Below are 26,700 nucleotides of genomic sequence, written 5' to 3'. Positions count from 1 at the left end.
CCTTGGATGCTGAACTGCTTCAAAACTTGACTACCACACCAGTCAATTTTGAACAAGTCCGACATGGAAGACCTGGAACAGCTGGACTAGCTGTCCGGGAACGCTATGCGGACTACTTTTGCAGTCCAGAGGGAGCATTGTCGTGGCAGATGGATGCCATCCATGGTGGTCGTTAATTTCATCTGGTCTCTGGGATCAAATTTGACAAATTTAAAGCATTTTTTTAGTTAGTTAGTTCCTCTTTTTTTTTAGTGATAGTTTAGGGACTCGCAAGGTAATGTGGACCCTTGACGTGGGCTTGCGAGCTGGGGTATTATTTTAAAAATTTTAATTTTAAAAATGTATTAAAACTTTTCATGGCCTATATGCAATTTTTAGACTAAAATAAAAATAGACCATGAAATATTTTAATATAAATTCACTCTAATTTTTAGAGTTTTAATTTGACCAAATTTTAAAAATACCCTCTAATATCTCATTCAACTTATATTTTAAAATAGTTTTTTTTCCCAAAAAATTTGTCTTCGAGGATTTTAAAGACAAGCTCCTTTGTATATAATAACTATTCCTAATATTACACTTGAATGCAAGTGGACCTGACACTTGCATAGTGAGTTCGTAAAACTTTTTATTTTTTGACACAAGTTTGCGGTAAATGATATTTATTTTTCCTTACAAAAAGTCTCATATTCCACTAACTTGTGCCCAAAAATTTCTGAATGGAGCCTTACAGGGGGGTGATCAGGGAGTCTATATGGGGTGATCAGGGGGTAATAAGGGGTTAATAAGTGACAGGGGGGGGTGTAGTGTAGTGTGGTGCTTGGTGCTACTTATTACAGAGCTGCCTGTGTCCTCTGGTGGTCGATCCAAGCAAAAGGGACCACCAGAGGACCAGGTAGCAGGTATATTAGATGCAGTTATCAAAACAGCATCTAATATACCTGTTCGGGGTTAAAAAAAAAAAAGCTTCTACAGCCTGCCAGCGAACGATCACCGCTGGCAGGCTGTAGATCCACTCGCTTACCTTCTGATCCTGGAAATCTCGCCTCTCGCGAGAGGACGCGCCGGCGCCTCTGGAGGAATAAAAGGGCCGCTGCCAGGACGCAATCCTGCGTACAGCGGTCCTGTAGCGGTTAATAAAGACTGACACAATATAATTGATTTTGAAGAACTTTTTATAAAACTAACAATAAAAATAAAATCACAGATCAAAAAGTTCACGGGTGTATGGACCACTTCCCCTGCGAACTATCGGAGCAAATGTAGAACTGCTTTGCATTGTTTGAGCAGGCATAGTAATCTGTGTCATACTTGTTGCCGACGGTATATTGGTTCTTGTTTGCATCTGAATCTGTGCCTGTCGCATTTTTTCCTGATCAACATACTGGATCATGTCGAGGGGCATGTTATCCCCTTCAAATATATACATAATTGAGGACATTACATTTAGTACCATCATATGGCGGTCTTCTGGTATTCGAGATAAACCAACCGACAGTGAACGTAACATTTTTTCCTCTGGTGTCTCAGATTTGTTTTTGTTCAAGTACTCAAAAACTTGAGAGTCAATATAGTCTCTTCTGGCCATCTCAGAGGGAGCTTGTGGATTACTGCCTCCCCTCCTTCTTTTGCTTGGACGCTGAGTAGGCTGTTGAGGCGAAGTTTCCTGGTGACTTTCCTCATCTGGTCTTGGAACATCCTCCATTTCTACAGCGGCTGTTGAACATGATGGTGGTGGTGTTGGATTTTCTATGTCAGTTGAAGAGTCACCTTCAGCCTCCAGATTGTCCACAGTACTAATTAAAGAAAAAAAATTTAGTACCAAAAAAAACTATTATACATTTTTGGAAAAAAAACAATACTTACGGTCGCAGGTCCATTATAGGTAAAAGAAACTGTAAATCCTTGGTGTAGAGATAAGGTTTTTTTTTCGGTTTCCCATCGCCACTGTGACCTTTGTTGGCATTGAACTCACGGCAAAATTGATCACGGCATGAATTCCATTTTGTTTTTAGTCTTTTTACTGCAAAAAAAAAATAATAAATTATGATTTACTATATTATTTTACCGTTATTTATTCCAATGTCACTTTAGTTAAATTTTTTAAAAATATAATCACCTTACAACGTTCATGAGATTTTATAGTGGGGACGGAGCAGCAGTCCAGCAACATGGTGCTGGGATCCGCTTAGCCACAAGTATAAAAGTACCCTATTTGGATTTTAATAAAAGCACAAATATTCTATTTAATTTTACATATAAACATTTCATAAAGCCATCTGTGATGGCTTTCTGAAATGTTCATATCAGAGCACCATAGCAACTCCTATAGCATGCCCTCTTTTTTTTTTTTACAGGGTCAGTGTTCCATCCTTGCAGACGAGATGTCTGCACTAGAAAAGTGCAAGGGCCTAGCAAAGTCACATAGGAAAAGTTTGCATTTAATATTGTGCAGAGATGCATTCCATAAAATATGATAAGATGCATGATAGGATTTTATTATAAGCACTTCTTTGCTATGTCACTTTGCTAGACCCATTATACTTTCTAGTGCAGATGTCTGAACAACAGCCTGGAGATGGCAATCATGGATGCTACAGGAGTTGTTTTTAACTATAGATTTTAGACAATTAAAAAAAAATTATCAGTTATAAATTTTGACTTACCAAGTCCAATACGTTTCTCAGATCTGTATCTTGCCCATTCATCAGGCAAGAGCTCCTGCGCGATCTCTTCCCATGAACGATCCTTTCGTACACAGTCTTGGTACATATTTTGTCTGCAATCCCAAATCTCTGGCCTGTCTTGGATCAAGACAATGAGTTTGCTGACATCAATTCTAGACATTTTGGAGAGCAATCAAGTTGGTGTCCAACAATCGTCACCAAATGCTAGAAATGATTATTTAGCCACAACCCCTGAGGGCAGAGCCAACATTAAAATTAAAATATTTAAATAAAAAAACGGAAACGGATCCGCAAATATCGGATGACATACGGAAACCATTCCGTATGTCATCCGATATTTGCGGATCCATTAATTTCTATGGGGGAGCGGACCGATTTCTACGGACAATAATAGGACATGCTTCATATTTTTGCGGTGTATAAAATCGGAAAAACGGAGGCAGACAACATACTGAATGTTGTCCGCTAATTTAATTCACCCATAGGAATGAATGGGGACGATTTTATTCCACAAAAAACGGAACGGATGCGGATCGGACGCGGAAAAAAATAATACGGTCGTGTGAATGTAGCCTAAGAGCTACTCCAGGTTTCCATAGTGGCATTAACTTTGTCGCAAAGCAATTGCAGGGAGTGGCCCACATTGTCCAACACATGAGAGTACATTGCAGGGATGGACTTTTGGGAAAAATAATGGCAGTTTTTGGATCTTCCAGCAATGCTTAGCGCTAAAGATGAGCAAATTGAAGTTGACGAAGTGGAATTTGATCCGAATTTTAGGAAAAATTAGATTCGCACAGAATCTGACTTTCCTCAGCTTTGTGGTAACGAATCAAATTTTTTCCTAAAATTGCTGCTGCATGTGTTAGGACATGGAGCAAGGAATTCTGGGAACGAGGGATCACCCACAGTGCCATGCATGCAGCCAATCATCAGTCAGCCAGTCGTGTGATGTCACAGCCCTATAAATAGCCTCAGCCATCTTGGATTCAGCCATTTTCCAGTGTACTTAGTGCAGGGAGAGACGTCAGCAGGCGCTAGGGACAGTGGTAGAAAAAACTTTAAAACTTTTATTTAGCTGTATAGAAGGTCAGGGAAAGGATAGTGAGGAATCATTCCACAGTATTGAAGCAGAACGGGTTTCAGTAGTGGAACAATCTTATTACACCTTGCTGCACTGACTGCAGATCCAAATTGCCATTATACAGCTCTGTTATTCCAGCAGACCGTTCTTGTTATTAGGGTGCAATTGCTGTTTGATACAGCCAATAACAGGCTTTATTACAAGGAAATATTTCTACATCTTATTTGCCCTTGTGAGGTACAGTTATATGTTCTAAAGCATTTTTGGCTTGTATTAGTGGGGGAAAAAATGGCTTATTAGCCGTTGTGTGGTGAAGAGAAAATTACAGCAAAAAAATATATATTATATGCCGTTCAGCAGTGCAGGTATATGTTGTAAAGCCCTTTTTGGCATATATTAGTGGCACAAAAATATATATTATTTGCAGTTCAGCATTTCAGTTATATGTTCTAAAGCCTTTTGTGGCATGTATAAGTGGAAAAAAAATAAGGGCCTATTTGCCATTCAGCGGTGCAGTTATATGTTCTAAAACCCTTTTTGGCATGTATTAGTGGCAAAAAAATATATATTATTTGCCGTACAACGGTGCAGTTATATGTTCTAAAGCCCTGTATTAGTGGCAAAAAAATATATATTATTTGCTGTTCAGCGGTGCAGTGAGATGTTCTAAAGCCTTTTGTGGAGTGTATAAGTGGAAAAAAGTAAGGGCCTATTTGCCGTTCAGCGGTGAAGTTATATGTTCTAAAACTCTTTTTTGCGTGTATTAGTGGCAAAAATATATATATTATTTGCCGTTTAGAGGTGCAGTTACATGTTCTAAAGCCTTTTGTGGTGTGTATAAGTGGAAAAAAATAATGGCCTATTTGCTGTTTAGCGGTGCAGTTATATGTTCTAAAGCCCTTTTTGGCATGTATTAAATGGCACAAGAAAAAGTATTTGCCGTTGTGTGGTGAAGTGAGAAAATGTTTGCCCTTTTTGGCGTGTATTAGTGGCAAAAAAATATATATTTGCCCTTCAGGGGTGCAGTTATATATTCTAAAGCCCTTTTTGGAGTCTATTAGTGGCACAAAAAAAGTATTTGCTGTTGTGTGGTGAAGTGCGAAAAGTACAGCTGTTTTTGGTGTGTATTAGTGGCAAAAATATATACATTTGCCATTCAGCAGTGCAGTTATATGTTCTAAAGCCCTTTTTGTTGTGTATTAGTGGCAAAAAAAAAATATTTGCGGTTTTGTGGTGAAGTGAGAAAATTACAGCCCTTTTTGGCATGTATTAGTGGCAGAATAAAAACTTTATTTGCAGTTCACGGCCGCAATTATATGTTTTAAAGCCTTTTTTGGTGTGTATTAATGGGGGAAAAGAAAAAGGGCTTTTTAGCCTTTGTGTGTTGAAGTGACAAAATTACAACCCTGTTTGGCATGTATTAGTGGCAAAAAAATAAAAAATTTGCCGTTCAGTAGTGAAGTACTACTTCACTACAATGGTACTACAGCCATTTACGGGGTGTATTAATAGGATAAATACATACGTCCTATTAGCTGTTCTGCAGTGAATTGTGATTGTTATATTTATTTTTTTGGGGTGTATTAAATAGGAAAAATAATACGTGATATTAGCCATTCTGCAGTGAATTTACATTGTCAGACATTTTTTCGCTGTATTAGTAGCAAAAATAAGCATGCGTTATTAGCCGTACTGTGGTGAATTTACATTGTCATTCACTAGTGAAATTTGTTTGTGTAACAGCCTTTTTTGGGAATATTGGTTGGTGAATGTAGACTTTCTTCTGTAGGGACTAAGTAATTGCATCGATTAGCCATTCAGTGGTGAAATTTGTTTGTGATACAGCCTTTTTTGGGAAAATTGGTCAGTAGCTATAACTACGGTCAAGGACAATATATGTCATTTACGGACTGGGTAAATGTTTTGCCTGCCCAGCCACACCAGCAACTTGCCCAAAACTTGCAAAAACTCGCTTTTGCCTCCACGTTTTCACGCCATTGGTCCTGCAACAATGTCCGCCTCTGCTTCCTCATCCTCCACCGTGTCCTCTGCAGGAACAATTCGCAGTGCTCCTCCAGCATACTACATGTGCAGTGCACGGCGGTGTCACGCTGTTCTACACCTCGGTTTCCTGGTTTCCAAACGGAGTCACACGGGGTAGGAACTGCTCTGTGTCCTTCATCAAGAAATCAAATCCTGGCTTTCTCCGCGACAACTCAAAATCAGAACCATGGTGACCGGCCATGCCTTGCAGAGATTGATTGCACACTGCTAATAGATATGGCAACAGTAGCTTTTTGAAGGTCTTATAGTAAAATGCAGGTAGCCCGTCTGGACCGGGCCTTTTCCCCTGGGGCATTTGGTCTAGGGCTATAGAAATCTCCTCCAAAGTAAATGGAGCTTCGAGGGCATGTTGTTGATCCACTGATAAAGTTGGGCAGGAGGTAGTTTTTAGAAAAGCGTCCACTAGGGAGGAGTGGGCAGATGGAGTCGCAGGGGAAGATTATATAGTGCTTCGTAAAAATCTCTAAACTGTTTTGCGATCTTAGAGGAAGCAAAGATTGTTTCACCGCTAGAAGTAGACAATTGGTGAATGTAGTTATCAGCTCTTCTGGATTTAATTCTGTTCATGAGGAATTTGGAAGCTTTGTCCCCGTGTGCAAAGAACTTAAATTGAGAATTAAGATAATACTTGGCCGAGTTATTATGTAATAATGTTTTTAACTCTGCTCTTGCTTTAGACAATTCTTGGAGTTGGGTGTCAGATAGGGATAATTTATGGGCAGACTTCAATTTGTTTATTTTAGAGAGGAGGGTGTTGATGTTGATTTCTCTAACCTTCTTTAAATGCGATCCAATACTAATGAACTCACCCCTAATATAGGGTTTGTGCGCATCCCAAATGGTCTGTGGTGATAGCTCAGGTAAAGAGTTTATGGTGAAGTATTCTTCCAGCTTAGACGTAATTTTCTAATTTTCTTACAGAATCTGGATTGCCAAGGATAGATTCATTTAGTCTCCAGTTAAAGCTTTTAGTTTTCTGTGTAGGGGAGGATACCTTAAGGAATATAGGGGCGTGATCAGAAATATGTATAGACCCAATCTTGGCCGTTTGGCATAATTGGAGGTGCTCTTTTGCGATAAAGAGATAATCTATACGGTGGTAATTATTATGTACGTGGGAATAAAATGTATAGTCAAGGGCATCAGGGTAATGTGTACGCCAGACGTCTACTAGATGGAGATCCCAAAGGATATTTTTGATGAGCTTTAAGGAACGTTTTGAGTGGGAGGTTGTGCGAGCTGATGAATCCATTTGGGGATTGACGGCCACATTGAGATCACCCCCTACCACTACTATGCCCTCCTTAAAGGAGGTAATCAAGGGAGCCACGGAGGAAAGCCAACTAGCCTGTTTAGAGTTAGGGGCATAAAGGTTTACAAATGTATAAACCTGAACACCAATGCTCCCCTTGACCATAATGAATCTGCCCTCTGGATCTTGCTTATGAGCAATATATTTAAAGGGAACCTTCCTCTTGAAACCGATACTCACTCCTCCGGACGAGGCAGAGCCTCCCCCACAATGAAACCAGAGAGGGTAATGAGAGAATTCCATGTTGGGGTAATGATTGAACCTAAAGTGTGTCTCCTGGAGGAGCAGCACATCCGATCCCTCCTTACGTAAAATGGAGAAGATTTGGCTTCTTTTGGAGGGTGAGTTGAAGCCCTTTACGTTATACGAGGCTATGAGGATATTAGCCATGATCAAGGGTCATTGTGTAAGGAAGAGTGAAAGGTGTGCTGGTCCCCCAGAAGAGGGCACTTACGGTTTTAGGAATATCCACCTCGTCCAGGAGAGAAGCCCGGCCTCCCAGATCCAGTGCATCCTTTGAGGGGATAAGGAAGATGTGTGACAGGTACCTTGAACTAAACAAAGGGAGAGGGGAAACAATGAGAACATAGAAAAATAAAATAAAAAAGTAACTTAGAAAGTGGGTTGACCCACTGGTGTAAAGCATGGGGGAAATTGGTCAAAGACCTGTGAACAGTCCGTTCTGCACATGGGATTGCAATCAGGAATTAAACTAATTTTTGTTCAAGCATTCTTCAGCTTTTTATGTGAAGGAGGAAACGATCAGGTCATCCTCGGGTAGTCCTAGTGAGGAGAGTAAAGAATCGGCATGGTATTACAGGAGGGAAAAACTTAAACAGGATAAAAAAGAGGAACTAAGAGAAAAGAAAACTGGAGCATGGTGTTGAAGGGTAGAGGAGGGAGAGGAGAAGCAGATGAGAAAAGCATGAGCATCATAGTACAGAGGTAATATCATACTAAGTCGGACTTAAGCCTGGGTCTACTAGCAGTATGATCAGCTAATAAGTCATATGGTAGCCAAGGTCTCTTTATAAGGAAGAAGCAGATTATCTGGATAGATCCAGGGAAGTCCAGGAGAAAGGAGAATACCATCTCTGCATGTGAGGATTAAACCGGACACAGTCCAGGGAGATTAATCTTGAGACAGTCTCTTGGGAGTTAACTGCCGACTCCTCTTCCCCACTCTGTGGGCCTTAGGGGTGTGCTGCACAGTGAAGGCTTCAACCGATGGAACATCTGGTAATGCTCCTATATCCAGGAATAAGTCCCAGTTCTCAATTGGCATAGGAGGGATTTGCAGGTGATCATAAACAGCCTCCAGGTCGGCGTAGGTGGTAATGCTTATGCGGCGGCCTCCATGGGAAAAAGAGATGCCAAAGGGAAAGTTCCATTTGTAAAGGATTCTTTTCGCCCGGAGCCATTCTGTCAAGGGTTTAAGAAATTTGCGCTTCCTTAAAGTTGAGGGGGCTAGATCCTGGTAAATTGAAACATGAGCCCCTTCAAATAAGATGTCTTGTCTATTTCTTGCAGCTTCCTGGACAGCATTCTTGACCTGGAAATTGAGAAATCTGCACACTATGTCTCTCTGGGGTTCTTCTGGTTTAGGTTTGGGTCTCAGCGCTCTGTGAGCCCTCTCCAGAACGATCTCCAGCGCAAATTCGGGGCCCAGGAGTGAGGAGCAGAGGGAGACGATCGCAGCAGGAATATCGCCGGGGAGCACAGACTCAGGGATCCCCCTTATGCGCAAGTTGTTCCTGCGTCCCCTGTTTTCCTGGTCCTCCAGGGCGTTCTGGAGTTGGTTCAGGTAAGTACCGCATTTCTGGAAGGAGTTGGACGTGGCCCTCTAGTGATCCAGCATCTGGACCTGCTGATTTTCAAGCGTTTCCACCCTGTCCCCTATGTGACGCATGTCTTGTCGCATGGCAGCGAATTCACTCAAAAGGGGTTCAAGGGCTTTGCTCAGGGTGTTCTTCAGGTAGTTTCTAGTGATCGGGAGGGCCCCCCTACCTTGCGGTTCTTCATTATCGCTTTCGTCCTCAGACCTGGCCTTCTGTGGCTGAGCAGGCGCCATTTTAGATTCGCGGGCCACATATGAAGCGGCCGCTTTCTTCAGGAATTTATCCATGTCGCCTCCCGCCACTTGACTTTTGCCGGTACCGGAGCTGTCCCCTGCTCTGGGGTTCCTGATTTTGACCATCTTCTGGCAGATTGCTACTGTTAGCTAGTGCGAAGAACGGAGTGTGGTACGGAGCTCAGAAACAAGCGGCCATCACAGACCGGCGCTGGCTCCACCCCGAAATAGACGCTTTTTAATGTTTTTCACCATTAATAAATTCAGAACGATCCAAATTTTTCCGGCCGAATTGAATTTTTAAGAAATTTGCTCATCTCTACTGAGCGCATGCCATCAGCTCCCTAAAGACAGCAGACTCTACTAAATGATACAGCAGCAACTGCACTGCCATCAACTTGGCCAGGTGGGAATTTAGCTTGTGCACTAGCAGATGGGCATGCAGAGTTGTTTCTTGGCCACGTATTCCATTATCAATGGCTGACGATGGAGTGGAGGAGGAGTATGAGCGGGAGAAGTGGAAAGAGATGATGACGATGTGAAAGACACCATACTTCCCATAGATGCGGCCTGGCTGTGGAAAATCCGATCAGGAGACTGAGGGAACTTCTGCTGCGAAGCTGACTGCCTCCTTTGTTTGTCCATGGAATAGATTGATGCTGCTTCATATGCTATAACAGAGCTGTGGTGCCTATATTTATGTATGCCTCCACATGTTTTATTTTGTTCTTGCACAGTGCAATGCTTCTGTCTCTCAGCAGCGTGGAGAAAAACTTCCAGACGGGCGTGACCCACCCACACCAGGTCCTAAAGCAGACATGTCTCTGGCTGTTATTTAGGAGGTACATGACCTCTAGTGGGTTTTTGACCCCCCTCCCATGCTCTGCATTTGCCCTGACTGCCACTGTTGCTGCCCTCAAGGCCAATACCATGGCTACAGGTGCTGCTACTACTACTACCACCACCAACATAGCTATGCATGGGGTCTTCAGCCTCCTCCTCAGGGCAGTACAAACACTGACTGCCCTCATATAAGTCGTCAACAGGGAGACTCTTGACTATCTGCCACAGGGTGTGGTGGGGTTTTCTTGCCTTTTTTGGGGACTTACTAGGAAGGGGCAGTGAAGACTGAGAGGACTCCACTGAAAGCCCTCTCTGGGGCTCCAAGGAGGAGTAGAAGGATAAACACTGTGACCCCTGGCTCCACGGCACAGTGTTGACTCCAAAGTCACCTCCATGTCATCCTGCTGCGACTGAGAGGAGGATTGAACCATCCAATCCACAATCTCATCCTCTTTCTCCCCAATGATAATGTTGTGCCTTTCTAAAGCCAGGGACAACTGCAATCTACTAATACTACTTCTGGCCTGATAACTGGTGCTGCTACTACCCACATTCTGACCCTGAGTCTTCTGTTTTGAACCCTACCATATTCCTGACATTTCTGGGCCTAAATTTACACATTCACACAAAAAATGTAATGGTTCGCAAATCTGTTTTCTGGAATTTAAAGAAAGGGAGGCGCAATACGATGTTCTTCCCTTTCCACAAACACACTGAAGACACTGTTACTAACAGTTGACTTTGAAAATAATGCAGTATTGGTGCCACTAACAGATTTAGCCCCCCTTGACTTTTTTGGTATTTTGTTACATTACAGCCTTAAGTTCAATGTTTTGTTAATCTGAATTTTATGTGATGGATCAGAACCCAATAGTCTAAATTGGAAGTGAAATGAGAAAAATATATAAATAAAACTATTATTTAGAAATAGAAAACAGAAAATTGGCATGTTTAGAAAGCCCATAAAAAGCTCTGGTGCAACCAATTACCTTCAGAAGTCACATAATTCGTGAAATGATGTCCACCTGTGTGCAATCTAAGTGTAACATGATCTGTCATTACATATACACACCTTTTTTGAAATGCCCCAGAGGCTGCAACACCTATGAAAGAGGCATCACTAACCAAAGACTGCCATGAAGACCAAGGAACTCTCCAAACAAGTAAGGGACAATGTTGTTAAGAAGTACAGGGTTAGGTTATAAAAAAATATAAAAAACTTCGATGATTCCCAGGAGCACCATGAAATCTATTATAACCATATGGAAAGAACATGGCACAACAGCAAACCTGCCAAGGAGACGGCCACCCACCAAAACCCATGGACCGGGCAAGGAGGGCATTAATCCGTGAGGCACCACAGAGTAACCCTGGAGGAGCTGCAGAGTTCCACAGCAGAGACTGGAGTATCTGTACATAGGACGATAAGCCGTATGCTCCATAGAGTTGGGCTTTATGGCAGAGCAGACAGAAGAAAGCCATTACTTTAAGCTAAAAACAAAAAGGCACATTGTGAGTTTGCGGAAAAGCATGTGGGAGACTCCCAAAATGTATGGCGGAAGGTGCTCTGGTCTGATGAGACCAAAATTTAACTTTTCGGCCATCAAAGAAAACGCTATGTCTGGCGCAAACACATCACATCACTCAAAGAACACCATCCCCACAGTGAAAAATGGTGGTGGCAGAATCATGCTGTGGGGATGTTTTTCAGCAGCCGGGACTCAGAGTTGAGGGAAAGATGGATGGTGCTAAATACAGGGATATTCTTGAGCAAAACCTGTACCACTCTGTGCATGATTTGAGGCTAAGACGGAGGTTCACCTTCCAGCAGGACAATGACCCCAAACACACTGCTAGAGCAACACTTGAGCGGTTTAAGGAGAAACATGTAAATGTGTTGAAATGGCCTAGTCAAAGCCCAGATCTCAAGCCAATAAAAAAATCTGTGGTCAGACTTGAAGATTGCTGTTCACAATCACAAACCATCCAACTTGTAGGAGCTGGAGCAGTTTTGCAAGGAGGAATGGGCAAAAATCCCAGTGGTAAGATGTGGCAAGCTCATAGAGACTTATCCAAAGTGACTTTGAGCTGTGATTGCTGCAAAAGGTGGCTCTACAAAGTATTGACTTTAGGGGGGTGAATAGTAAAGCACATTGACTTTTTCTGTTATTTTGTCCTATTTGTTGTTTGCTTCACCATAAATAAAAAAAAAACTGTAAATTAATTATGCAAATCCTCAAACAATCCATGTTAATTTCAGGTTGTGAGGCACCAAAATACGAAAAAAGTCAAGGGGTAAATACTTTTGCAAGGCACTGTATCACTCAGAGATATAACCATCCGCTACCCTTTGTATTGTAAGACACACTAATATGATAATGTCCCAAACCAAATAAAAGCTATATACATTTGAACTGTATGAAATGAATTTCAGCCTAATATTTCACGTTATCACTTAGACTGTTATAAATCGCTACACTTTATATTGTAAGATGCACATATGCTATTTTCCTAAACTTCAAAAGAAAAATACTGCATTTTCGCCCAATAAGATGCACCGGCCCATAAGACGCTCCTACGTTTTAGAGGAGGACAATAAGAAAAAACTATTTTCCATTAGACCTCAGGTCAGACCGCCAACTAGACCCCCAATGTTAATCAGGCCTCGGCTCATAGCCCCAAACAGACCCCCAATGTTAATAAGACCCCAATAAGACCGCAGATCAGACCCCCAATCAGACTTCAGTTCAGACCCCAATGTGAATGACTCCCAATAAAACCTCAGCCAAGAGCCCCATGCTTCTCATCAGCCCCCATATGCCTCTCATTAGCCCTATTGCCTCTCATCAGCCGCCAGTACCCTTTAATCAGCCCCTCTTCAGCCCGCATTGCCTCATATCAGCCCCCATTGTCTTAGATCAGCCCCCATTGCCTTAGATCAGCCCCCATTGCCTCATGCTTAATAAAATAAATAAAAAATACTTACCACACCTGCTTTGGACGCCGCCACTCCACACCGCCAGCGATCTTCTTCCTCCTCCTCCTCTGTTGGCTGTGCTGTGATCTGACGTGAACAGCGTGAGGTCACAGAAGGCCCTCACGCTGTGTGCAGCCACAGCACAGTTGACAGCGGAGAACCAGGAAGCAGTGAATACAGAGCCTTCACCGCTTCCTCCGGTACTAATGATCGCTTCCATAATGGAAGAGATCATTAGCAATGGCTGTGGCTTTTTACCCTCACTTTGGGGGGCAAAAAATGCATCTTATCGGGTGAAAAATATGTTAACTTTGTACTGACTGTAGATGCACCGACACAGATTTTGGACAATTAGTTTACATTATCAATCAGACTGGTATAAACCTCTTCCCTTTGTATTGTAAAATACACTAATGTACTATTTTCTTAAACAAAACAAATATGAGACTTCATATTATCATTATTATGAGTATTTCACATTATTATTCAGAGCTCTAATCGTCCACTACTCTGTGTATTGTAAGACACACTAATATGCTATTTTCTAAATGTAAACAACAATAAATAAAATAAAATAACTGTTTAGAAATGTCTTGACACGGATTTCGCACTAGTATTTTCTGTTTTCTTCAAGATTTCAAATGCATTTTAGTCTGGATCGTGAAACACATGTACAGTTTTGAGTTTCTGTTAAATACAAAACATCCTGCACAATATGATGGTAAATATGTGGATGTGCATGGCTACATTTATAAAATCACAGAAAATAATGCACTAAAACTGTAAATGCAAACATAATATATGGACTCAGCCCTCACTCTAATGATACAATCTGAGTCTTTTAGCCGATATATTTTGATCAAAACACATCTGTGCCCACCTACCCAGCACCATAAAGGTCTCAGGTCAGGCAGGTGATGGATCATGTGATGACTGCAGTGACGTCACCAAAGGTCATTTTCCTCCAGGTCATCAAAGAAGAAGACACAAAAGAAGCCGGGCTGCGCAAACAAGTGAATGAGGTGAGTTAAATTATTATTATTTATTTTTTAACCCCTCCATCTCTATTTTATTAAGCATTTTGTATTAATAATGCTATTATTTTCCCTTATAACTATGTTATAAGGGAAAATAATAAAATCTACACAACACCTAACCCAAACTCAAACTTCTGTGAAGAAGTCCGGGTTCGGGGGCAGATTTTTCTCACGCACATGCAAAACGCATTAGAACACTTTGAACTCGCGTGCGAAAATCGCGCATTTCACAGTGACGCACCGGCAACCTATCCGGCTCTCACACGCGACGCCCAGGTGAAAGAGGCCTAACTGATTTAAGACTGTGTCCTCTTGTGTTTAGTTTTTATTAAAAACACTTCCCTCCTGAACCTTAATAATACTTTTAGCATATTTAGAGATCATATCTCCCTTTCCCCTGCTTTCCATAATGCTATACAGATTAACTCCTTCATCTATCTATCTATCTACAGATAGATATATACTGTAAGTGGTTAGACTGGATTTGAATTTACAGATGAGTGAAATGGTTCTAAACTAATCAAATGTGTTATAAGTTTCCCAGAAACTTTAAATTCTAGCAAACCTGCAGCTTTTGTTATTTATTTCGAACAAATTTCTCAAAATGGTAGCCACATTTCATTAGTCCAAAGACAAAAAAAAGAAGGTATCTATCACCAAAAAATGATAATTTTTGGACCGTTTTGTAATAAATAAATATTAAAATGCAGTGTGTGTTTACCCATAACCATATATATCGCTGTCACTTTGCAATGCTGTTTTGATATTAAAGAGCTTGAAAGGGGTTGGATACAGAGCATTGTTAACAACATTCCAGGGCAGTTGTGGCACCGTTGATTCAGGTTGAATGTATTCAAACCCAAATCAAAGCTGATGACTGATTCACATGAACTGGACCCGAAACATTTTCAAGAGGTTCACTCATCACTATTTGAACTTCAAAGTATTATATCATATTATTATAATAGTTCTTAAAGGGCATCTGTTAGCAGATTTGTACCTATGAAACTGGTTGACCTATAGTATGTCCACTTGGCAGCTGAAGGCATCTGTGTTGGTCTCATGTTCATATGTGCCCGCATTGCTAAGAAAAATTCAGTTTTAATATATGCAAATGCACCTCTAGGAGCAAAGGAGGCGTTGCTGTTACACCTAGAGGCTCAGGTTTCTCTGCAACTGCTGCAACCTCTGCACTTTGATTGACAGGGACAGGCAGTATCTGGCACATCTATGGAGAAACTCTCCAACCACTTGATTTGATTTTTATTTTTTTTCTGGCTACTACTACTGTGCATGCAAAATGGTGGTTGGGGTCAAAGATACAAGACATTTGCTGCATTTCCTGTAGAAATCTTAAACTGTAATGTAAACATATTAATTATACATTATAGAAAAATAATTATTTAAATGAATTATATGAACAATTGATAATTGTATCTTTCACTTTAACTGTTTCCAAGCTGTCATGATAAAATGTTGAGTATTGCTAGCTGATTTATACAGTACGTAGAAAACACATTTCATGATTATTACACACAAATAAAATATCATATAGGTTGTTTTTTTGACAATTTTGCTGATTATTGTCAGAATGTTGAATTGTTAACTTCTAATCAACATCAGAAGCTTCTAGAATTCGGAATATATCAGAGAATGAAAATACTTCACTTAAGAAAAGTTTTTTTTTCCCCTGATTGGTAAGAGTTTGACTGGAAGACACTAGCAGCCTAATCACAATATATGATTGACTTGATATCATTTAATGATAAAACCGATGATTAAAAAGTGATTTTGATAGTCGCTAAATGGTGTTCTTGGCTTACAGTGGAAAAATCTGAAATTCATTTTCATTGTTTCTATTTGCCACTGCTCTTTAACAGAAGTGCATCTCTTTAATTATCTCTGCTATAGTTCTCAGTGGCTACATTTGAAAGATTCGGGCAATTTGCCTCTCATGCTGGAATTAATTTGCAACTAATTGAAATTGGATTAAATTAAATTGAGAACTTTTAGGTTAAGTCAGGATTCTACTTTGCTATCAGAAATGACTAAAAAATTGCACCATGGGCTATAGAGAGGGAAAGAAGCAACAATTACAAGCAATGCTAGGTAATTAAGTGCAACTGATGTGACAGTGCTCTCTCGTGGCTTCGATTGAGGTATTTGGCTGAAAAGTAATTCACATAGAACAAAGTTGACATTTAAACTATCACTATTATTCAGAATAATTTAACACACCATTGTTTTCTTTCAAAACTAAAAAGTACTGATGCAGCTATAATTTAGTACAATTCTGCATTTTAACAGCTACTAGTCATTGTGCAGATTCACACAATGTAGTTGCAGCTGAAGTATAGTTTAACATATTTAGCATTTTGTGTTAAATAGTAATTGGATTTACAGGATCTCTCCATCTTGACCTAATGGCATCATACCTATCTCAATGTTTCCTACTAAGAAAATCTCAGAATCACTGTTGTGGTTTAAATATATGATTGTTAGCACCATGCACCATTACATCTCAATATCGATGTAGCTTGGGACCATAAATAGTGTACAAGATCACCTCAGGACTCAATAGTTTACATTTATTACATACTGTACCACATTCTTAGTCGAATTTATTTAGCATCTTTGAGGTATAGTGCAATCTGTGATGAAACAATAATTGTATAAAACAATAAAACTTATCCAATGATATGTGTTGATCAAGCACCAAAGTGCTCGGGCCAAACCCATCGGGATGCTTGGGTGCTCTACCAAACACAATGGAAGTCAAATGGAAAAATCAAGCATTAAACCAGACACCCTCTGCTCTGAATAGAAGAGGGTGTCTGGTTTACAGAAAAAGATTAGAAATTGAGGAAACACCACCAAAATGGTTTGGAAACAGCATGGAGAGGATATCTGGATGCATATTGGAATCCTATTACCTATGACATACAATAGACAACCACACAAAGGCTATATGCCAAAAGCAGATTATGTGCAAGCCAACAATCTATCCATGAGACAGATACAGTCAGCACACCTTACAATTGGTGCCTTGTGCACTATGAGACATTCAAAGCCAGCTCTCATCTGACTGAGAGCCAGTAAGCCTCAAAGTTGCTTCATAGCTGTTGGATGGTTTGGGTGGACCTACGTACCTAGATCATTATCATTAGAGCGAAAAACCGTTTTCTGATTGTCCTAACATTATATTCAATAACCTTTCTATACAGTTTTGTCATGTAAACTCATTTGCATAAACATGGACATATGGGAAAAACATGCAAATGAGCAGAATGTGCCTTGCTTTTTTTTTATCCCAAAAATTATTTGCATGGAATTTTCACGATTATAATATTCGCAATTTACACTACTCATGAACACTGCCATCTATTGGATTCATAGTCTTTTCATAAGACTATAAATCCAATAAATGGCGCTGTTAATGAGTAGTGTTGATCGCAAATATTCGAATCGAGAATTTTTATCGTCAATTTTTCATGCAAATGTTGTTTCAGCTGAAAAACAAGCAAATTAAGCTAATTTGAATATGCCCACGATTATGCAAATTAGTTTACATGACAAACCCTGTATAGAAAGGTTATTTGGTTATGTTAGCACAATCAGAAAACTTTTTTGTCACTCTAATGAAAATAATCTAGGTGTGCAGGTCCACCCAAGCCATCCAACAATTATGAAGCAACTTTGATGAGAGCTGGTTTTGAATAGTGTTGAGCGCGAATGTTTGAATTATGAATTTTAATCGCAAATATCGGCACATCGAGAATTCGCAAATATTTCAAATTTAGTGCTATATATTCCTTTTTCGAATATTCGTCATTTTTTCCATCTGAACACATGATTCCTCCCTGCTTCTTGCTTGTGGGCCAATGAGTCATTCGAAAATATCACGAATTCGAATTTGCCCCCTGCCGCTCATCACTAGTTTTGAATGTCTCATAGTGCACAAGGCTGCTGATATTTTAAGGCTTGCTGACTGTAACTGTCTGATGGATAGATTGTTGGCTTGCACATACCCGGCTTTTGGAATATAGCCTTTGTGTGGTTGTCTGTTGTATGTCATTGGTAATGGGAATCCAAGATGCATCCAGAAATCCTTCCCATGCTGTTTTAAAACCATTTTGTTGGTGTTTCCATCAATTTCCAACCTTTTTCTGTGAACCAGACACTCTCTCTTTTCCCAATGCAACAATAGAATTGGGCCAATATCTTGTAATCATTTTTATTTATTCTACCCACTTTATAGTACTGACATATTCTGCAGATATTATTATCACTCACTGTCCCCAATAGGGTTCACAATCTAAGTCTTACTCCTAATATATTCACCCACTTTTCTGCATTCTGCTATTATTTTATACAGTCCAGACAAGGCCCCCTTTCTTGATCCACCTTATTCAGATTTAAAAAAAAATCATATTTTTATGATTTTTCTGTCTTAAAACTATATTCATTCCCAGTGGACTTTATTGCATATAGTAAATGATAGTATCTAAAATATTTTTTCTACAATCCGCAAATTCCCCCCAGACTATCGTCAATGAATAATTGACCCACATTTGTAATTCCAAACTTTGACCAATATTTATATTCCAATATTTTAAGAAATTCTATAATTAATTAATTTTTCCACAAAGGAATAACATCCAAAATATCCATCTCTTTTACCTTTACCCATATTTTATATGGCATCTTAATCATGTCACAAATCTTAATTGTATTACTACTAGGGATGAGCGAACTCGAACTGTATAGTTCGGGTTCGTATCGAATTTTGGGGTGTCCGTGACACGGACCCGAACCCGGACATTTTCGTAAAAGTCCGGGTTCGGTGTTCGTCGCTTTCTTGGCGCTTTTTGAAAGGCTGCAAAGCAGCCAATCAACAAGCGTCATACTACTTGCCCCAAGAGGCCATCACAGCCATGCCTACTATTGGCATGGCTGTGATTGGCCAGTGCAGCATGTGACCCAGCCTCTATTTAAGCTGGAGCCACGTAGCGCCGCACGTCACTCTGCTCTGATCAGTATAGGGAGAGGTTGCAGCTGCGACGTTAGGGCGAGATTAGGCAGATTAACTCCTCCAAAAGACTTCATTCATTGATCGATCTGCAGCTGTGAATCATTGAACTGCTGATATTCAATTGCTCACTGTTTTTAGGCTGCCCAGAGCGTTTTACATTCACTTTTTTCTGGGGTGATCGGCGACCATTTTGTGTCTTGTGGTGCGCCAGCACAAGCTGCCACCAAGTACATTTAACCATCAATAGTGTGGTTATTTTTTGGCTATATCCTACATCAGGGTGAAGCTGTCACACCAAGTGCATTTAACCATCAACAGTGTGGTTATTTTTTGGCCATATACTACATCAGGGGCAAGCTGTCACCAAGTGCATTTAACCCTCAATAGTGTGGTTGTTTTTTGGTTAAATCCTACATCAGGGTCAAGCTGTCACACCAAGTGCATTTAACCATCAATAGTGTGGTTATTTTTTGGCCATATACTACATCAGGGGCAAGCTGAGCCATTCACCAAGTATATTTAACCCTCAATAGTGTGGTTGTTTTTTGGCTATATCCTACATCAGGGTGAAGCTGTCACACCAAGTGCATTTAACCATCAATAGTGTGGTTATTTTTTGGCCATATACTACATCAGGGGCAAGCTGTCACCAAGTGCATTTAACCCTCAATAGTGTGGTTGTTTTTTGGCTATATCCTACATCAGGGTGAAGCTGTCACACCAAGTGCATTTAACCATCAATAGTGTGGTTATTTTTTGGCCATATACTACATCAGGGGCAAGCTGTCACCAAGTGCATTTAACCCTCAATAGTGTGATTGTTTTTTGGCTATATCCTACATCAGGGTGAAGCTGTCACACCAAGTGCATTTAACCATCAATAGTGTGGTTATTTTTTGGCCATATACTACATCAGGGGCAAGCTGTTACCAAGTGCATTTAACCCTCAATAGTGTGGTTGTTTTTTGGCTATATCCTACATCAGGGTCAAGCTGTCACACCAAGTGCATTTAACCATCAATAGTGTGGTTATTTTTTGGCCATATCCCAGTCTAATTCTGACTGTGAACGTATACCTGTCACCCAGCACCTAAATAATAGGCCTCAAATTTATAGTCAGCTAAATCTGTGGTTATTGCTGTAGCTGGTCAAGTTATTTAGTGTCCGTCAAAGCACAGTTTTTGTTCTGGGTTGAAATACAATTCCCAATTTAGCAATTCTCTAAATTAGTGGTTTCTGCTGTATCAGGCCTACTTTAAATTTATCCCTAAAAGGGTATATAAGATTCAAGGTGCAGATAGGGTCATTCTCAATAACTTCACACACACGCTACTGTGCATATCCCAGTCTAATTCTGTCCGTAAACGTATACCTGTCACCCAGCGCCTAAATAATAGGCCTCAAATTTATATTCATCCAAATCTGTCATTATTGCAGTAGCTGTTCAAGTTATTTAGTGTCCGTCAAAGCACAGTTTTTGTTCTGGGTTGAAATACAATTCCCAATTTTGTAATTTCCTAATTTAGTGGTTTCTGCTGTATCAGACCTACTTTAAATCTATCCCTAAAAGGGTATATAAGATTCAAGGTGCACATAGGGTCATTCTCAATAACTTCACACACACGCTACTGTGCATATCCCAGTCTAATTCTGTCTGTAAACGTATACCTGTCACCCAGCGCCTAAATAATAGGCCTCAAATTTATAGTCAGCTAAATCTGTGGTTACTGCTGTGCCTGTATTAGTGTAATACGGTACCTAAATAGATAGCCAGATAGTGTTAGGTGTCTGTAAAAAAAAGCCTGAATTTCAATTCAATACATTGGGCCAAATAATATTTTTGTTGTTGTGGTGAAAGATAACAATGAGTAAAACATCTAGTAAAGGACGCGGACGCGGACATGGTCGTGGTGGTGTTTGTGGACCCTCTGGTGCTGGGAGAGGACGTGGCCGTTCTGCCACAGCCAAACGTCCTAGTGTACCAACTACCTCAGGTCCCAGTAGCCGCCATAATTTACAGCGATATTTGGTGGGGCCCTATCCCGTTCTAAGGATGGTAAGGCCTGAGCAGGTACAGGCATTAGTCAATTGGGTGGCCGACAGTGGATCCAGCACGTTCACATTATCTCCCACCCAGTCTTCTGCAGAAAGCGCACAGATGGCGCCTGAAAACCAAGCCCATCAGTCTGTCACATCACCCCCATGCATACCAGGGAAACTGTCTGAGCCTCAAGTTATGCAGCAGTCTCTTATGCTGTTTGAAGACTCCGCTGGCAGGGTTTCCCAAGGGCATCCACCTAGCCCTTCCCCAGCGGTGGAAGACATAGAATCCTATAATTATGAATTCAATAAGTAAAAAAAAGTAAAAAAACGCAATTATAAGAAAAATTATAAGCAAAATATAAGAGAACTGCATATACGTTATTTGGTTATGTGTATCCCCTTCTATGAGACAAGGCATAACCTTAAAAGTTGGAATTTATATGTATTATACGATGATCTACTCTTGACATAGCCATAAAGGAATATACCCTTACCAGATTTTCCAACACTCTGAAAATCCAGGTTTTAATTACAACCACAGACACTATATATAAGGAGAAAAATAGTTTGGTTTCCATTCTTAATGCCACTGAGGAAGAGGTGAGGTCACCTCGAAACGCGTCTGGCGGATTAAAGGAACCAAACTATAGACCAAATCATCCTGCAGGATTAAGGATCAAAGAATCGAAAGAGTAAGGACTATACAAGATCTCCAACAACTTCATCTTTTTTCCATTCGATACCATGAGATGCTGACAGCTGAATGAAATCAACACATCACATAGACAAGCGCTTTAGACTTGGGTGAGTAAGCTTAACTGTGAGAGGGACGCCTCCACAGCAAGCACAATCGAATTTTATAACAAGACTATTTATACTAAATTATTAATTCGAAAATCACCCACTGATGAACTATAACTGCAGTATCCTATTGTGAATATCAGATCTCCCATGGTATAAATCAAGGAAATGTATGGAGAATTGATTGACTGAAATTAGAGCAACTATAATACAATATATATGAACATTTTGCAACTAATTTAACACTGGAATATGTTGGACTACCTATATGAATAAGAACACAACTATACTTAGCGAATTTCTAAAGCTATATTCGTATAATATCCGAAAATTATATAAGAAATATCCTAAAGACATTTCTCTGCTATTTATTCAACTACCTATCCGATTTTTGTATCTGACTATTTAATTGATCTTTTTTATTGGACTACAAATTGACTCTATCACATTTATCCATTATACATATTAATATATGGTTATTAACTTTCTATACTGTGTGCACAATTAATGTATATTGTCATCCACTTTTTTTCTTTTTAAGACTTTCATTTATTTTAATATTTTAGCTAATAATAATAAATGTGTTATACATGTGTGAAATACAGATGGTGAGTGCCTGCTGATTATTTTATATTTGAAGACATAGAATGCACTGACGCACAACCACTTATGTTTCCTGATGATGAGGACATGGGAATACCACCTCAGCATGTCTCTGATGATGACGAAACACAGGTGCCAACTGCTGCGTCTTTCTGCAGTGTGCAGACTGAACAGGACGTCAGGGATCAAGACTGGGTGGAAGACGATGCAGGGGACAATGAGGTCCTAGACCCCACATGGAATGAAGGTCGTGCCACTGACTTTCACAGTTCGGAGGAAGAGGCAGTGGTGAGACCGAGCCAACAGCGTAGCAAAAGAGGGAGCAGTGGGAAAAAGCAGAACACCCGCCGCCAAAAGACTCCGCATGCTACTGACCACCGCCATCTGGGACCGAGCACCCCAAAGGCAGCTTTAAGGAGTTCCCTGGCATGGCACTTCTTCAAACAATGTGCTGACGACAAGACCCGAGTGGTTTGCACGCTGTGCCATCAGAGCCTGAAGCGAGGCATTAACGTTCTGAACCTTAGCACAACCTGCATGACCAGGCACCTGCATGCAAAGCATGAACTGCAGTGGAGTAAACACCTTAAAAACAAGGAAGTCACTCAGGCTCCCCCTGTTACCTCTTCTGCTGCTGCCGCCTCGGCCTCTTCTGCTGCTGCCGCCTCGGCCGCTTCCTCCGCCACGATGGCACCTGCCGCCCAGCAAACAGGGGATGTACCACCAACACCACCACCTCCGTCACCAAGCATCTCAACCATGTCACACGGCAGCGTTCAGCTCTCCATCTCACAAACATTTGAGAGAAAGCGTAAATTCCCACCTAGCCACCCTCGATCCCTGGCCCTGAATGCCAGCAATTCTAAACTACTGGCCTATGAAATGCTGTCATTTAGGACACAGACAGCTTCAAACAGCTCATGTCGCTTGCTGTCCCACAGTATGTTGTTCCCAGCCGGCACTACTTCTCCAAGAGAGCCGTGCCTTCCCTGCACAACCAAGTATCCGATAAAATCAAGTGTGCACTGCGCAACGCCATCTGTGGCAAGGTCCACCTAACCACAGATACGTGGACCAGTAAGCACGGCCAGGGACGCTATATCTCCCTAACTGCACACTGGGTAAATGTAGTGGCAGCTGGGCCCCAGGCGGAAGAGCTGTTTGGCGCACGTCCTTCCGCCGCCAAGGATCGCAGGGCAACATTCTTTGCCTCCTGTTGCCACCTCCTCCTACTCAGCTTCCTCCTCCTCTTCTTCCACCTGCTCATCCAGTCAGCCACACACCTTCACCACCAACTTCAGCACAGCCCGGGGTAAACGTCAGCAGGCCATTCTGAAACTCATATGTTTGGGGGACAGGCCCCACACCGCACAGGAGTTGTGGCGGGGTATAGAACAACAGACCGACGAGTGGTTGCTGCCGGTGAGCCTCAAGCCTGGCCTGGTGGTGTGCGATAATGGGCGAAATCTCGTTGCAGCTCTGGGACTAGCCGGTTTGACGCACATCCCTTGCTTGGCGCATGTGCTGAATTTGGTGGTGCAGAAGTTCATTCACAACTACCCCGACATGTAAGAGCTGCTGCATAAAGTGCAGGCCGTCTGTTCGCGCTTCCGGCGTTCACAGCCGCTGCTCGCCTGTCTGCGCTACAGCGTAACTTCGGCCTTCCCTTGCACATGCTGGACAGACTGTGCGAGCATCAGCAGGCCATAGTGGAGTTTCAGCTGCAGCACGCACGGGTCAGTCGCACTGCGGAACAGCACCACTTCACCACCAATGACTGGGCCTCCATGCGAGACCTGTGTGCCCTGTTGCGCTGTTTCGAGTACTCCACCAACATGGCCAGTGGCGATGACGCCGTTATCAGCGTTACAATACCACTTCTATGTCTCCTTGAGAAAACACTTAGGGCGATGATGGAAGAGGAAGTGGCCCAGGAAGAGGAGGAGGAGGAAGAGGGGTCATTTTTAGCACTTTCAGGCCAGTCTCTTAGAAGTGACTCAGAGGGAGGTTTTTTGCAACAGCAGAGGCCAGGTACAAATGTGGCCAGCCAGGGCCCACTACTGGAGGACGAGGAGGACGAGGATGAGGAGGAGGTGGAGGAGGATGAGGATGAAGCATGGTCACAGCGGGGTGGCACCCAACGCAGCTCGGGCCCATCACTGGTGCGTGGCTGGGGAGAAACGCAGGACGATGACAATACGCCTCCCACAGAGGACAGCTTGTCCTTACCCCTGGGCAGCCTGGCACACATGAGCGACTACATGCTGCAGTGCCTGCGCAACGACAGCAGAGTTGCCCACATTTTAACATGTGCGGACTACTGGGTTGCCACCCTGCTGGATCCACGGTACAAAGACAATGTGCCCACCTTACTTCCTGCACTGGAGCGTGATAGGAAGATGCGCGAGTACAAGCGCACGTTGGTAGACGCGCTACTGAGAGCATTCCCAAATGTCACAGGGGAACAAGTGGAAGCCCAAGGCCAAGGCAGAGGAGGAGCAAGAGGTCGCCAAGGCAGTTGTGTCAATGCCAGCTCCTCTGAGGGCAGGGTTAGCATGTTAGAGATGTGGAAAAGTTTTGTCAACACGCCACAGCTAACTGCACCACCACCTGATACGCAACATGTTAGCAGGAGGCAACATTTCACTAACATGGTGGAACCCCTCCACGTACTGACTGATGGTTCGGCCCCATTCAACTTCTGGGTCTCTAAATTGTCCACGTGGCCAGAGCTAGCCTTTTATGCCTTGGAGGTGCTTGCCTGCCCGGCGGCCAGCGTTTTGTCTGAACGTGTATTCAGCACGGCAGGGGGCGTCATTACAGACAAACGCAGCCGCCTGTCTACAGCCAATGTGGACAAGCTGACGTTCGTAAAAATGAACCAGGCATGGATCCCACAGGACCTGTCCATCCCTTGTGCAGATTAGACATTAACTACCTAACCTTAACCATATAGTATTGTACTCCAGGGCACTTCCTCATTCAATCCTATTTTTATTTTCATTTTACCATTATATTGCGAGGCAACCCAAAGTTAAATGAACCTCTCCTCTGTCTGGGTGCCGGGGCCTAAATATATTACAATGGACTGTTCCAATGTTGGGTGACGTGAAGCATGATTCTCTGCTATGACATGCAGACTGATTCTCTGCTGACATGAAGCCAGATTCTCTGTTATGGGACCTCTCTCCTCTGCCTGGGTGCCTGGGCCTAAATATATGACAATGGACTGTTACAGTGGTGGCTGACGTGAAGCCTGATTCTCTGCTATGACATGCAGACTGATTCTCTGCTGATGTGAAGCCATATTCTCTGTTATGGGACCTCTCTCCTCTGCCTAGGTGCCGGGGCCTAAATATATGACAATGGACTGTTACAGTGGTGGCTGACGTGAAGCCTGATTCTCTGCTATGACATGCAGACTGATTCTCTGCTGACATGAAGCCAGATTCTCTGTTACGGGACCTTTCTCCTCTGCCTGGGTGCCTGGGCCTAAATATATGACAATGGACTGTTACAGTGGTGGCTGACGTGAAGCCTGATTCTCTGCTATGACATGCAGACTGATTCTCTGCTGACATGAAGCCAGATTCTCTGTTACGGGACCTCTCTCCTCTGCCTGGGTCTAAATATATGACAATGGACTGCTACAGGGGTGGGTGACGTGAAGCATGATTCTCTGCTATGATATGAAGACTGATTCTCTGCTGACATTAAGCCAGATTCTCTGTTACGGGACCTCTCTCCTCTGCCTGGTTGCCTGGGCCTAAATATCTGACAATGGACTGTTCCAGTGTTGGGTGACGTAAAGCATGATACTCTGCTATGACATGAAGACTGATTTTCTGCTGACATGAAGCCAGATTCTCTGTTATGGGACCTCTCTCCTCTGCCTGGGTGCCTGGGCCTAAATATATGACAATGGACTGTTCCAATGTTGGGTGACGTAAAGCATGATTCTCCTCTATGACATGAAGACTGATTCTCTGCTGACATGAAGCTAGATTCTCTGTTACGGGACCTCTCTCCTCTGCCTGGGTGCCGGGGCCTAAATATCTGACAATGGACTGTTCCAGTGTTGGGTGACGTTAAGCATGATTCTCTGCTATGATATGAAAACTGATTCTCTGCTGACATGAAGCCAGA

This window comes from Bufo gargarizans, chromosome 1 (assembly GCF_014858855.1).
Source record: "Bufo gargarizans isolate SCDJY-AF-19 chromosome 1, ASM1485885v1, whole genome shotgun sequence".
Lineage (NCBI taxonomy): Eukaryota > Metazoa > Chordata > Amphibia > Anura > Bufonidae > Bufo > Bufo gargarizans.
The sequence above is the reverse complement of the archived record's forward strand: the minus strand, read 5'-3'. Positions refer to the sequence as shown.